This window comes from Vigna angularis, chromosome 1 (genome assembly GCF_016808095.1).
Source record: "Vigna angularis cultivar LongXiaoDou No.4 chromosome 1, ASM1680809v1, whole genome shotgun sequence".
In the NCBI taxonomy this organism is placed as follows: Eukaryota; Viridiplantae; Streptophyta; class Magnoliopsida; order Fabales; family Fabaceae; genus Vigna; species Vigna angularis.
Window position 1 is genome coordinate 35458160 of NC_068970.1, and position 10591 is coordinate 35468750.

General features: G+C 35.6%; 1 long non-coding RNA gene across 3 annotated transcripts; it reads left to right on the plus strand.

Moving 5' to 3' along the window:
* Positions 1-601: 601 nt before the first annotated feature.
* LOC128193460 (uncharacterized) lies at positions 602-3571 on the plus strand. 3 transcript variants are annotated; one of them, XR_008244698.1, is made up of 6 exons: positions 602-949; positions 1028-1067; positions 1218-1282; positions 1971-2155; positions 2230-2378; positions 3323-3571. It is a non-coding gene; the product is annotated as an uncharacterized LOC128193460 (long non-coding RNA). The 3 variants fall into 3 exon arrangements; XR_008244694.1 differs by having other exon boundaries at positions 1028-1282; XR_008244693.1 differs by lacking the exon at positions 1028-1067.
* Positions 3572-10591: the final 7020 nt, after the last annotated feature.

Sequence of the window (10591 nt, forward strand, 5' to 3'; positions counted from 1 at the left end):
ATGTGCTGGTCTACGTGGGTGGTATGAAGTATTTTGGAAGTGTATTTGTAAGAAGAAGTAGAAGTCATTGCTACGACTGTCGCGGAATTTGATTGCAATTAAATAATGCAGTATAGCTAGGATTTGACTCCTAGGTCGTCTCTCAAGGACCAATATTGTTGGTTCAGTCTCAGATTTCAAACGCGAAGGGGGGGGGGGTTTGTGGATGTTTTGATTTTGGTTTGGAAAATTCAATTGCAACTGGTAATTAAATAAAGCAAAGTTAAAAACGTTGAAATAAATTTTAACGACGGTAAAAACTGAACGGTAAAAGATGGGAAAAATAGACAATGAAAAATTACACAGTGTTGGAAATTAAAACACAGAACAGTAAATATCACTACAAGAAAATAGTTATTTATCTACATATTATTATATACGAATTTAAATTTGTATATAAAAAACTTATTATATACAGATATTATATACGGATATTAAAAATTGAGTTAGATAAAAAAAATCCGTATGTAATAGAAAATATCTTTGCCTCTTATTTTCCGTATATAAGATTTGTATCTAATGATTAAAAATTAAAATTAATTTTTTCTTTAACCTAACACTCTCGAAATCACTCGCATTTTCCCCTCTTTCTGGAAATCGCTCGCGTTCTCTTCCTCACAGAACCTCTCACTTGCAGTCTCCCACCGTCAAAATCGCGTTTCTCCCTCTTCCTCCCACAACAACTCACAGAACCCTTCCACTTCCATTTTCCCCTCTCTTGAAATCACTTGCATTTTTTTTTCCTCTTCCTCACACAACCTCTCATTTGCACTCTCCCACTGTCAAAATCGCGTTTCTCCCTCTTCCTCCCATAACTCAGAACCCTTCCACTTCAACTCTCACACCGGCATTTCGTTAGTGTGGCTATCACTCACTGTCGTCGTCATTCACTATCGGCGGTGACTCTTCAGTAAGTTCCTAATCTTCTTCCTTCAAGCCCTAACCTTCTTATCCTAAATTTATCTAATCTAGGGTTTTCTTTCGCAAGGTGCAAATCTTTCTTCCCACTTCCACCCCCAAAATCTAGGGTTTCATCTATCTAACCCTTTTTTCTTTCTTTGGTTTTGCGCTCCAATAATATTTGGTTTTCAATTTGCTCACTCGCTTTTGGTTTTTTCGTGGTCATGTCTTTAATGTGTTTTGATGGTTGTAATTGATTCAAATTTCTGGCTTTTTAGGTTTTCCAGGGTTTAGGAATGGCTATGGGAATGGTTAAATGGAAAGCACATCTATAGTCAACATGGTATAGTTCTTCAATCTTGACTTTCAAAAACTTTTGTCGTTTGTGTTGGAAAAAAACTTGCATACGTTCTTTTTGAGTGAACATTTGGATTTTTTCTTTGTTTTTTCATAAGATTATTTCACTTGTTAAATATTTAACACTAATATGTATTGCTTTCATCTTTAGATCTTTTGAACAAAATTGACTTCTGGGTTCATCTTAGTCTTCTGATATATGTAATCAGAGAAACTAGGTTTGGCTAGATGCTGTTGTTTTGGTAAATCATTGGCACAGTTAATGGAAGTGGCTACTGAAATCAAAGGTTGGGGCATACCACAAGCCTTGGTGGAATTTGTGGTTTACAAATTGCTTATCAAGGAGTATACATATTCTAGACTTTCTGCATCAAGCCTTTGTCATTTAATCAGTCAAACATGCTTAGCCCAGTCTTTGAAATGAATTACACCACCATTTCTTGTTATTCATTGTGTTGTGTGAATATTATAAGGACCATTATTGTGATCATAAAAAAGCTAGAACATTGTGTTTGAACAACCTCAATAGTTGTTTGTACAATTTACTCTGTTTCTTATCAATTGTTCTTTCCTTGAATTTTATTTTAACAAGCTTCTTATGATTATTTGGGTAGGTGATAGCAATGAAATGTTGAGGTCCTTAACTATTTTATTTTTAACAATTTTTTCTGCAGAACCTATGCCTAAAAAGGTTCTTGACTTGATGAATGTTGAAAAGCTTACATGGGGGAATGTGGCCCACCACCTTCAGGCATTGATGATATTGTTCTATTCATAGAGCATACGATAAGGCTGCTATCATGGAGTAAATGCTGATATAAACTTTAGTTTGGGAGATTATGAGGAGGATTTGAAGCAGGTATTGAACATGGTAGGCTATCAATTTTATTTGATTTTTCTGTCAGTTTAATTCATGATTTGATTGAGTTGCAGATGAGAATTTTTACAAAGGAAGAGTTTGTGCTTGTTCTTCATCGACAAATCAGTGAAATATTGAGGAGAAACGCAACTCACATAAGTGCTTTAGCTCTTCACAAAGGTGGTCAAGGAGAACAAAGTATAAGACCATTTATTAGCAAGACGTGAGAACTTCTATTTCAAGCATTATACCTTATTCAAATTTAAACTTTAAATTTAGTTCATTATATTCTTAGTTTCTCATCTTAGTTAATCTGGTTTTATATATGAAATCTGTGCTAGTTATCAAACACTATTATCTAAAAGTTTTTATATAAAAATCAAGTAGAGCTACAATTACTTATTTTTTATCCTACCATGATAAGGTTTCATGAATTTGTGTGCCAACTGACAAGGTTATCCAAACATAAAGGTCTGCAATAGTCATTTATTAGGATACTGAATGTATTGTCCTTATATGAATGAAATGGTGTGGATTAATAAGGAGTTTAATCCAAAAGGGTTCTTCATTTTGTATTTTCTGTGTCGATTTTATACTAAGTCTTCTGTCAAGTATGATGAAGAAAAAGTGGAGAGCAATTTTGGAGAACATTGATTCATGAAAGTTGACTTTAAATTTAAGCATGCACTTGCCATAATCTTGATTTGAGTATGGGGATTTCTCCTGGGGATTTGAGTCTCGGGATTTACCTAAATCAATATGATGTTTAGTTTATGTTGTGCCATGCTATATTGATTTCTTATGTTACAATTATGGCATCTTTTGGTTAGTTAGTATTATGAATCTAAAATAATTTTGCTGCTAGACAAAGATAAAGTTCTAGCTTCTGCTAAGAACCCATCATCATAAATAACCCTTAAAGAGATAAATACACATCGTCTTCAATGCTTAGTCATTCACTAATTTCAAGAAAAGTCAATAAACTTATTTTCAATTTAACTTCTTTTCTATCTTCTTTTTTATCCTTATCACTATTTCTAGTATTTTGACAAAAAAAGTTTGTTCTTTAGGTTTTAAATTTGAAGATAATATACTTTTTTAATTATATATTTTATTTAATTAATGTGGAGAGAAAAAGATTAATGTTATTGGGGTGCTTTTTTGCAGGTGGAAATGCTGAGAAGGACCATGCTTGTTAGGAGAGATTTAAGGACATGGACTTCCGAAGAAGTGTTTTTAAAGTAGACAGAAACAACCCAGTTTAGATGTGGCTACAAAAACTGCTACGATACTTGCAATTGTGCCTTCATAGTAATAGGTTCAATATTCTGGTTTTACAAGAAGACGTTGCCCCTCCTATTGTCAATCATAGTTATTCACTCATTTTATTGAAAGTTGAAACTAATGACAATAACCTTATATAATATTATATTGTATTTATAAGTTTCTTTGTTTGTTTTAAGGCTCGTAGTTCTATTGTCAATCATAACTATTCACTCATTTTATTGAAAGTTGAAACTAATGACAATATACTTATATAATATTATATTGTATTTATAAGTTTTTTGTTTTAAGGCTCCCTGATCTTTACAAATAAAGGAATTATTTTTTTTTTCTATCCATATGTTACATACGGATTTATCCGTATGTAATTACATATGTAATTATATATGTACTTATATACGGATATTATATATGGATTTATCCGTATGTAATTTACTTACGGATAAATTTGTATATAACTTACCTACGAGTATATTATATACGGATTTTTATCCGTATGTATTTCGTATATAATTAATCATTATATACAGATTTTGAATGTTACATACGGATTTTAGCAGTATATAATTCCAATTTTTCTTGTAGTGTATGCGGAAGACAAAACAACACTGTAATTAAAATTTACCAAAAGCTCCAGTAAAAATAAACCGTAAAAACGACTCTTGAAAATAACATGACCAGTAAAACACAATGACAGAATTTAACGGTGCAGAAAATGGCATTTATCAAAGATTTAACATTAAAATAAAATGACTGGATAAAATTCAAACCGATCAAGTCTTAGTGCTGTTATGGATGTGTCCAACAAAGCAAGGGACCCTTCTCTCTTGTACCCATATACCAACGTTCTCCAATAAATAAAACATTCTTTCCTCCATAAGGTTTTGTCTCCTTACGTACCAAAAATCAGGTGGAGCCTCAATCCTTGTCTTCTTCTTCAGTCACATTCCAAACCATTCTACCCCTTCATCACAACTGCTTCTCTTTGCTGGATTCAAATGTTTTCCTTTCACTCATCCAGCCATCACCGTGCCACCACTTCCTTCTTCATTCTCCAAGCTAGAATGTAACTCTCTGCTGCCATTTCTCCAGCCGTGACACTCTTCTCCTTTGAACGTGAATGCTCCATATTGGAAGTGCTGGACGTGAATCTCCCAAGCTGCTAGATTTTGGATGCAACAATCTGTTGGTGTAGGCCGTGCTCTCTGCTCCATGGGGTGTGAGTTTTCTCTGATCTCCTCCCTAACTTGCTCCATCTCAGCTGGAACGTAACTCTGCGCCAATCCTCCAACATCAATCAATCACCGTGTGCTTTCCTTGCTGGTGCAGTTTGCTTCAAGCTTGCAGGACCGTGCCTTCTGCTGCCATCACTTCCTAGCTGGAACGTAACTCATGCTGTTCTCCATCAAAATGTGTGGCTGCTTCTATCTTCAACTGGATTCCAACCATGGCAGTGTGCTTCTTGAGGCCCGCTGCTGCAATGGGGAACCGAGGGCTTGGACGTGTGCTGAAGCTGCTGGTGGCTGCTGGATCAGCTGGACGATCTCCATCGTGGTCCTGTCCCAGCACCTATTCTGGCTATCTTCTTCTTCTCCAGCCGAGTTCTTGTCCCCGTGCAGGTCCACTTACATTCTTTAAGCCAAATTCACTCATACCGCAAATCATGCAAAACCGTGGGCTGCTTCCCATTATGCCAAAGTGTATTTTGTTCTTTGCCAAAATAAATTCTGAATGGGCCGTGACACCTTTCCATTAATAATACTAAACCAATAAAGTTCAACACTTTCTCTATTGTGTACGTGAACTTTTACATTGGTGGCCCCCATTGCGTTGTCCAAAACATATGCTGATAGCCAAATTGAATTTACCGAATTTAGTCTGTCGTGTGGAGTTTGTAGTTGCACCGACAATTATGCTTTAAAATGAATGACTACCCCTTTCACATCTAAGACCATTTTCACGTCCAAACACATGTGTAATTTTGGGTTGCTGCCAAATTTCTTTATAAAGGAAAATCCATTCCCAAAATAAAATGTGTTGTACATCAAAATAAATCTCCACCTCTCGATTCAATTGCCATTTTTTTCATTAAACCTTCAAATGTCCCAAATTGTATCTCCAAAAAAATTCCCTGTAATTACTAATACAAATAATTAGCTTAGATAATTCAAATTAATCAAAATAAGAATTTCTAATCAAATTAAGCAAAATTAGTAAAAATGGAGAAATATTGGACAATTAAGCACAATTCCCTAATTAATTCTAGTACAATAAACTAAGTGAAGTGAAGAAAATATTGACTCATCAAAATAGACCACACTTAGTCTTTTGCACTCGTGGGCAAAATCATGACGCAAATCAGGGAATAAGACATCAAAGGAGTGACACAAACTCAACATGCAGAAAATAAAGACTCACAAGAAAACAAAGAGAATTTACATTGTTCTCAAGAAATCTGGACAGATAAAAGATGTAGACAATATCCAACACAAAATCAAATAAAGCAGATACTTACAAAAATCATCCAAGCAATTCACAGTATGGCAAAATAATCAATCAGCTCAAGAGGTGATTCAAAAATAACAAAACCTCACAGATGCACTACAGTGTTTCTCTCAAGTGTTTAAGGTAAATCAATGTCACTCAATGCACTCAAGAAAGCAAACACAAGTAGACTTGGCAAGCTTCTAATATCAACACTTAAAACATATGCATGTTCAGATCAAAAGGTCTTTTCTGGGTTGTAATGGGGCCAAGGACAGGGGAGGATAAAATATGGATAAGTAGGTGTAAACCAGAAGAAAATAGAGGAGCAATGGGGAATAAGTGTAAATACAGTCAAATCTCACCCAAACCTCTAATTCAATCCTCTTCTCGACTCCATTGTTCTCAAAATTGTTTTTTTTTTTCATTCATCCTTTTTTTTCATTCATCCTGTCTCTTTTCTTTCCTCTCTTTATCACACAACAGGATAGAATTCATATTTTCAAAACAAAATGATGAACCAACTAGCCAATTTATCAAAATCCCCAAGGAGACCACACTTATTCACAAAACACTTTTATAGCTCCAGACTTTCCTAAGGTTAAGGTAATCATTGTTTTTCACTTAGGGTCAATGTATGAGCTTTAAAACAAACAAATGGGGAAAGTATAGGCTCAAAGGGGTTATCAAAGGATAATAACAGGGTAGGCTTATTTGGCTAAAGAGGCTCAAAAATAAAATTGCCTTTATCACTTCCAAAAATGCATATAAATCAAGTATATAAAAAAGAATCAAGCCAAGGCATATGTGCAAGCAATCAAGATACATATCACACAAGAAAGAAAATAAAGTGGATCAAATCTCACACAGGGTGTTTGTCATAATCAAAACAACCTCTTAAACGCATAATCATCTTTCCAAGCAGAGAAAAGCAAGAATTTCAAACTGAGTATCAATGAAGTGAAGGAAAAATCTACAACTTAGACATCATCCAGAAATCAAGAGAAAAATGTAAAATTTATTAACACTCAAAAACAAAAAAATTTAACACACAAAATACAAACTAATAGAAAAATCAGAATTTCTCCCCCACACTTAAATTACACAATGTCCTCAGTGTGTTACAATCATCAGATTATCAATTTCAAAGCAGTCAAATAATATAGACAAGTGCAATAAAAAGTAGGAAAACGGGAAGAACTTTTTTAGTAACATCCATCAGTAGATGTTGTCAACGACATCCATCAGTAGATGCTAATTATTATTTTTATTTTTTTTTATTTTTTTTTATATTTTATTTTATTTTATTTTTTATTTTTTTTCTGAAAAAGGAGATGACCGGCACTGTAACAACAATTTCGGTGGCAACGACCGAAACTGTTGCTACAGTGCCAAAAAATTGTCTATAAATAGGCCATTCTTCGGCGCCCGAGCGGCATTTCTGACTTGCCCACTCTCTCCCTAACCCTCTCTCTCTCTCTATTCTCTCCACTCTCTCCCGAGCGTCTGGATCTGCGAGGAAGCTCAGTCCCCGCGTGCCTCCGAAGCGTCTGAGATCTCCGAGGAGCCTCTACAAGCCTTTCTTCTTCAGGTAAGTCCTCAGAACTTTGGATCTCCCTTTCTTTCTTTCTTTCTTTACTTTTCCTACCGTCTCTTTGCTTTATTTTCTTGCGCTTTCTCAGCTTTCCTCTTGCCTGCTCTCCCTTTTCAATTTTTTTTCATTTTTTTTTTAAACTTAAAACACAACTGTCTTAAAACTTAAGGGGTATATCGGCTGGAAACTAGACGTTAATCTCCCTTCGATTGAAGGTATGGCAGAGACAATCGGGTAGAACAACGCCACGTACCCCACTTAAAACTAAATAAACACAGAAACATAATTTACATGAACAACATGGACAAGGACAACTGGACATAGATCCGTTTAGGACCCTTTTGCAAGGACCGTGAAACAGATCTGAGACCAGACACAGAAACATCAAAGACTGACAGGACAAAATAAATCTAAAAGGAAACAAAAACAAATAAAGAAAACACTGAACTAAGAATCTAATATTTTTATTTTTTATTTTTTTATGCTTTTTTTTATTTTTTTTTTCATTTTTGTTCTTTTTTTTTTTTTTATGTTTTAGAATATTTCGAGAGGAAGGATGAGTGAGATGGAAATAGAGAGATACACGAGTCAGTGGTGGCGTCCTACCGATGATCAGATCAAGATGATGACCAACATATACAACTATGGGGTCACACATCTAAGCAGAGCTCAAGTCGTCGAGATTGCGTCTCGACTAAGGGCTTTCGGAGATGCCAGCGAATATAACGTGCACTGCTGGTTCAACAACCACGGAAATCGGGTCAGGTGCCTGCAAGCGGAGATAGACCCCACTGGCACCATCTTTTTTTTGCTGCCGCGATATATGTACGGTAAGAACTCTGATCATATCTCTATTTTTATTGAATTTTTTTCCTTTCCTCTTCTATTATTAACATACAAATTTTTCCGTTGAAAGAATATGACTGGGTAGTAATGAGGGCACCGAGGCTGCTGGATCTGTTCCCCATTCCAATCATCATCGACGACGACAGCGATGAACGACAAATCCCGCCACCTACGCCCCCTGCATTCCGTATCAGAGCTCCCTCGACGGAGCTTACCTTAAGACCGCCACCGAGTAACCACTTTCAATTTTAATGATTTTATGTTTTTTTTTATGTTTTTGTTGGCCGAGTGTGGCCAGAATTTTAAATAAGGACTGTAATATGGACACTTAATTTTTTTATGTTTTTAATTTTATTTTTTTATGTGTTTTTTTTATTTATTTATTTGGTATGTAATATTAACGATCAGAAATGATCGAACCCCCGAACAACTTTATTTATGTTTTTATGTATTTTATTTTTATTATCAGCAGTGTAAGACAGAATGTTCCAGCGTATTTGGTTATTTTCAATAAAAGCACTCAAATTTATATCAGCTCAAACTACACCTCTCTGCATTACTTGCTAATTCTACTCTTATGACTATTTTTTTTACACAAAAATTAAATAAATAAAAAAAACAGAACACAAATTAACAAAAGACCTAATACCGAACATAAAATGTCAAAGCACACAAAACGCAAATGTCAAAAACAGCAGACAAAACACATATTTACAAAACATACATTAACAAAATAACACACCTGAAATAGAACACACATTTTTTAAAATTTTTTTTTTTAAAGATAACAATTCGAAAACTAAGAAGAAAAGGAAAAACAAACTTAAAAGAAAAACAAAATGCAGAATCTTCCCGAGACCACACTTAAACTACACTGTCCTAAATGTTTTCTAAGCATAAGATCATCAATTAAAACAATAAACAGATAAAGGACAAGTGCACTAAAAATATGAAAACGGGGAAGAAAGAAAAAGAAAACTTCCCTGGTCATGGTGGCAGTTGCCAATTTTGGATTTGTAGGGAGATGTCTTCTTCAGGATCCAAGATGGAAATTTTGAGGAAGAACTGCTTCATCCTCCAAATCTGATCAAGCAGGGAAATATCCTCCACTGCCGGATCTAAGCAGCAATTGTTGATGAGCGGGTCCAGCAGGTGCCTTCCGAACTTTGATCTGTCAGTGTTAGCTCCTATGTTTTCCACTGTGGGTGCATGTTGGTCATCAAGTTTATACGTACCTCTTGCAACATGGTCAGTGCAATGTGGCACTACAAAAATTTCATGGAGGGGTATAACACCCAAATCCAGTGTAATAAGCTGAACCTCAGATACATCCTCAGAACATGAATCAATTTTAAAATTACATGCATTATCAACCACAGACTCAGATTCATGTTTAGTGCATGGAGAATAAACATTCGAATGTGATAGTAGAAAGCAGTTCTCATCATGCACAGAGGAAAAATTAAAATCAGACTCAGCAACAATATAGTCATCCGCATACATATCAACAGCATAATTATTAACAACATAATCATGAATAGCATAATCATACTGAGGTATGCTTACCTCCACTTCCTTGAAGATTCGAAAAGTAGTGGAAGATGAAATTGGTCTACCTGGGTCAGAATTACTACTTATTCTTGCCTAGGCCTCAAAATGTTCATCAGCAGTCTCCTTAGGTGCAAGAGTGGCCATCTGCCCGATCTGATCACTCAGATCCTGCATGGCAGCTTGAGTTTCCTGCTGGATCTTCATGCTCTCTTGCTTGAACTTGAGATTCTGCATGGTCATCTGTTCCAATAACTCCTTCAATGTAGGTTCAGAAGTTGAAGGCTGAGGAGTTGTTTGAGCAGGAGCACTATATTGCTGACTCTCGTATTGCGGGACTGGTGTAGGCATGAAAGGATTCTGGAATGGTGGTTCTTGATATTGATGCTGTGGAGCATTGTACCATCCCAAGGTAGGGTCATTCCATTCAGGACCGTTGCTGTATCCATCTTGCACAGGGGAAAATTTGCTCAGAAATTTTTGCTCAAGATCTTCCCATCTGGTAATGAGTCCTGGAGGAAGACAATACAGCCAATCCTTAGCTGCTCCTTGTAATGAATGCGGAAATGCCCTCAAGAAAATGTGATCATGAGGGACATGTGGAGGTTTCATTGAAGAGCACATGTTGTGGAACTCCTCCAAATGTCTATGTGGGCATTCTCCGACAAAACCATGAAACT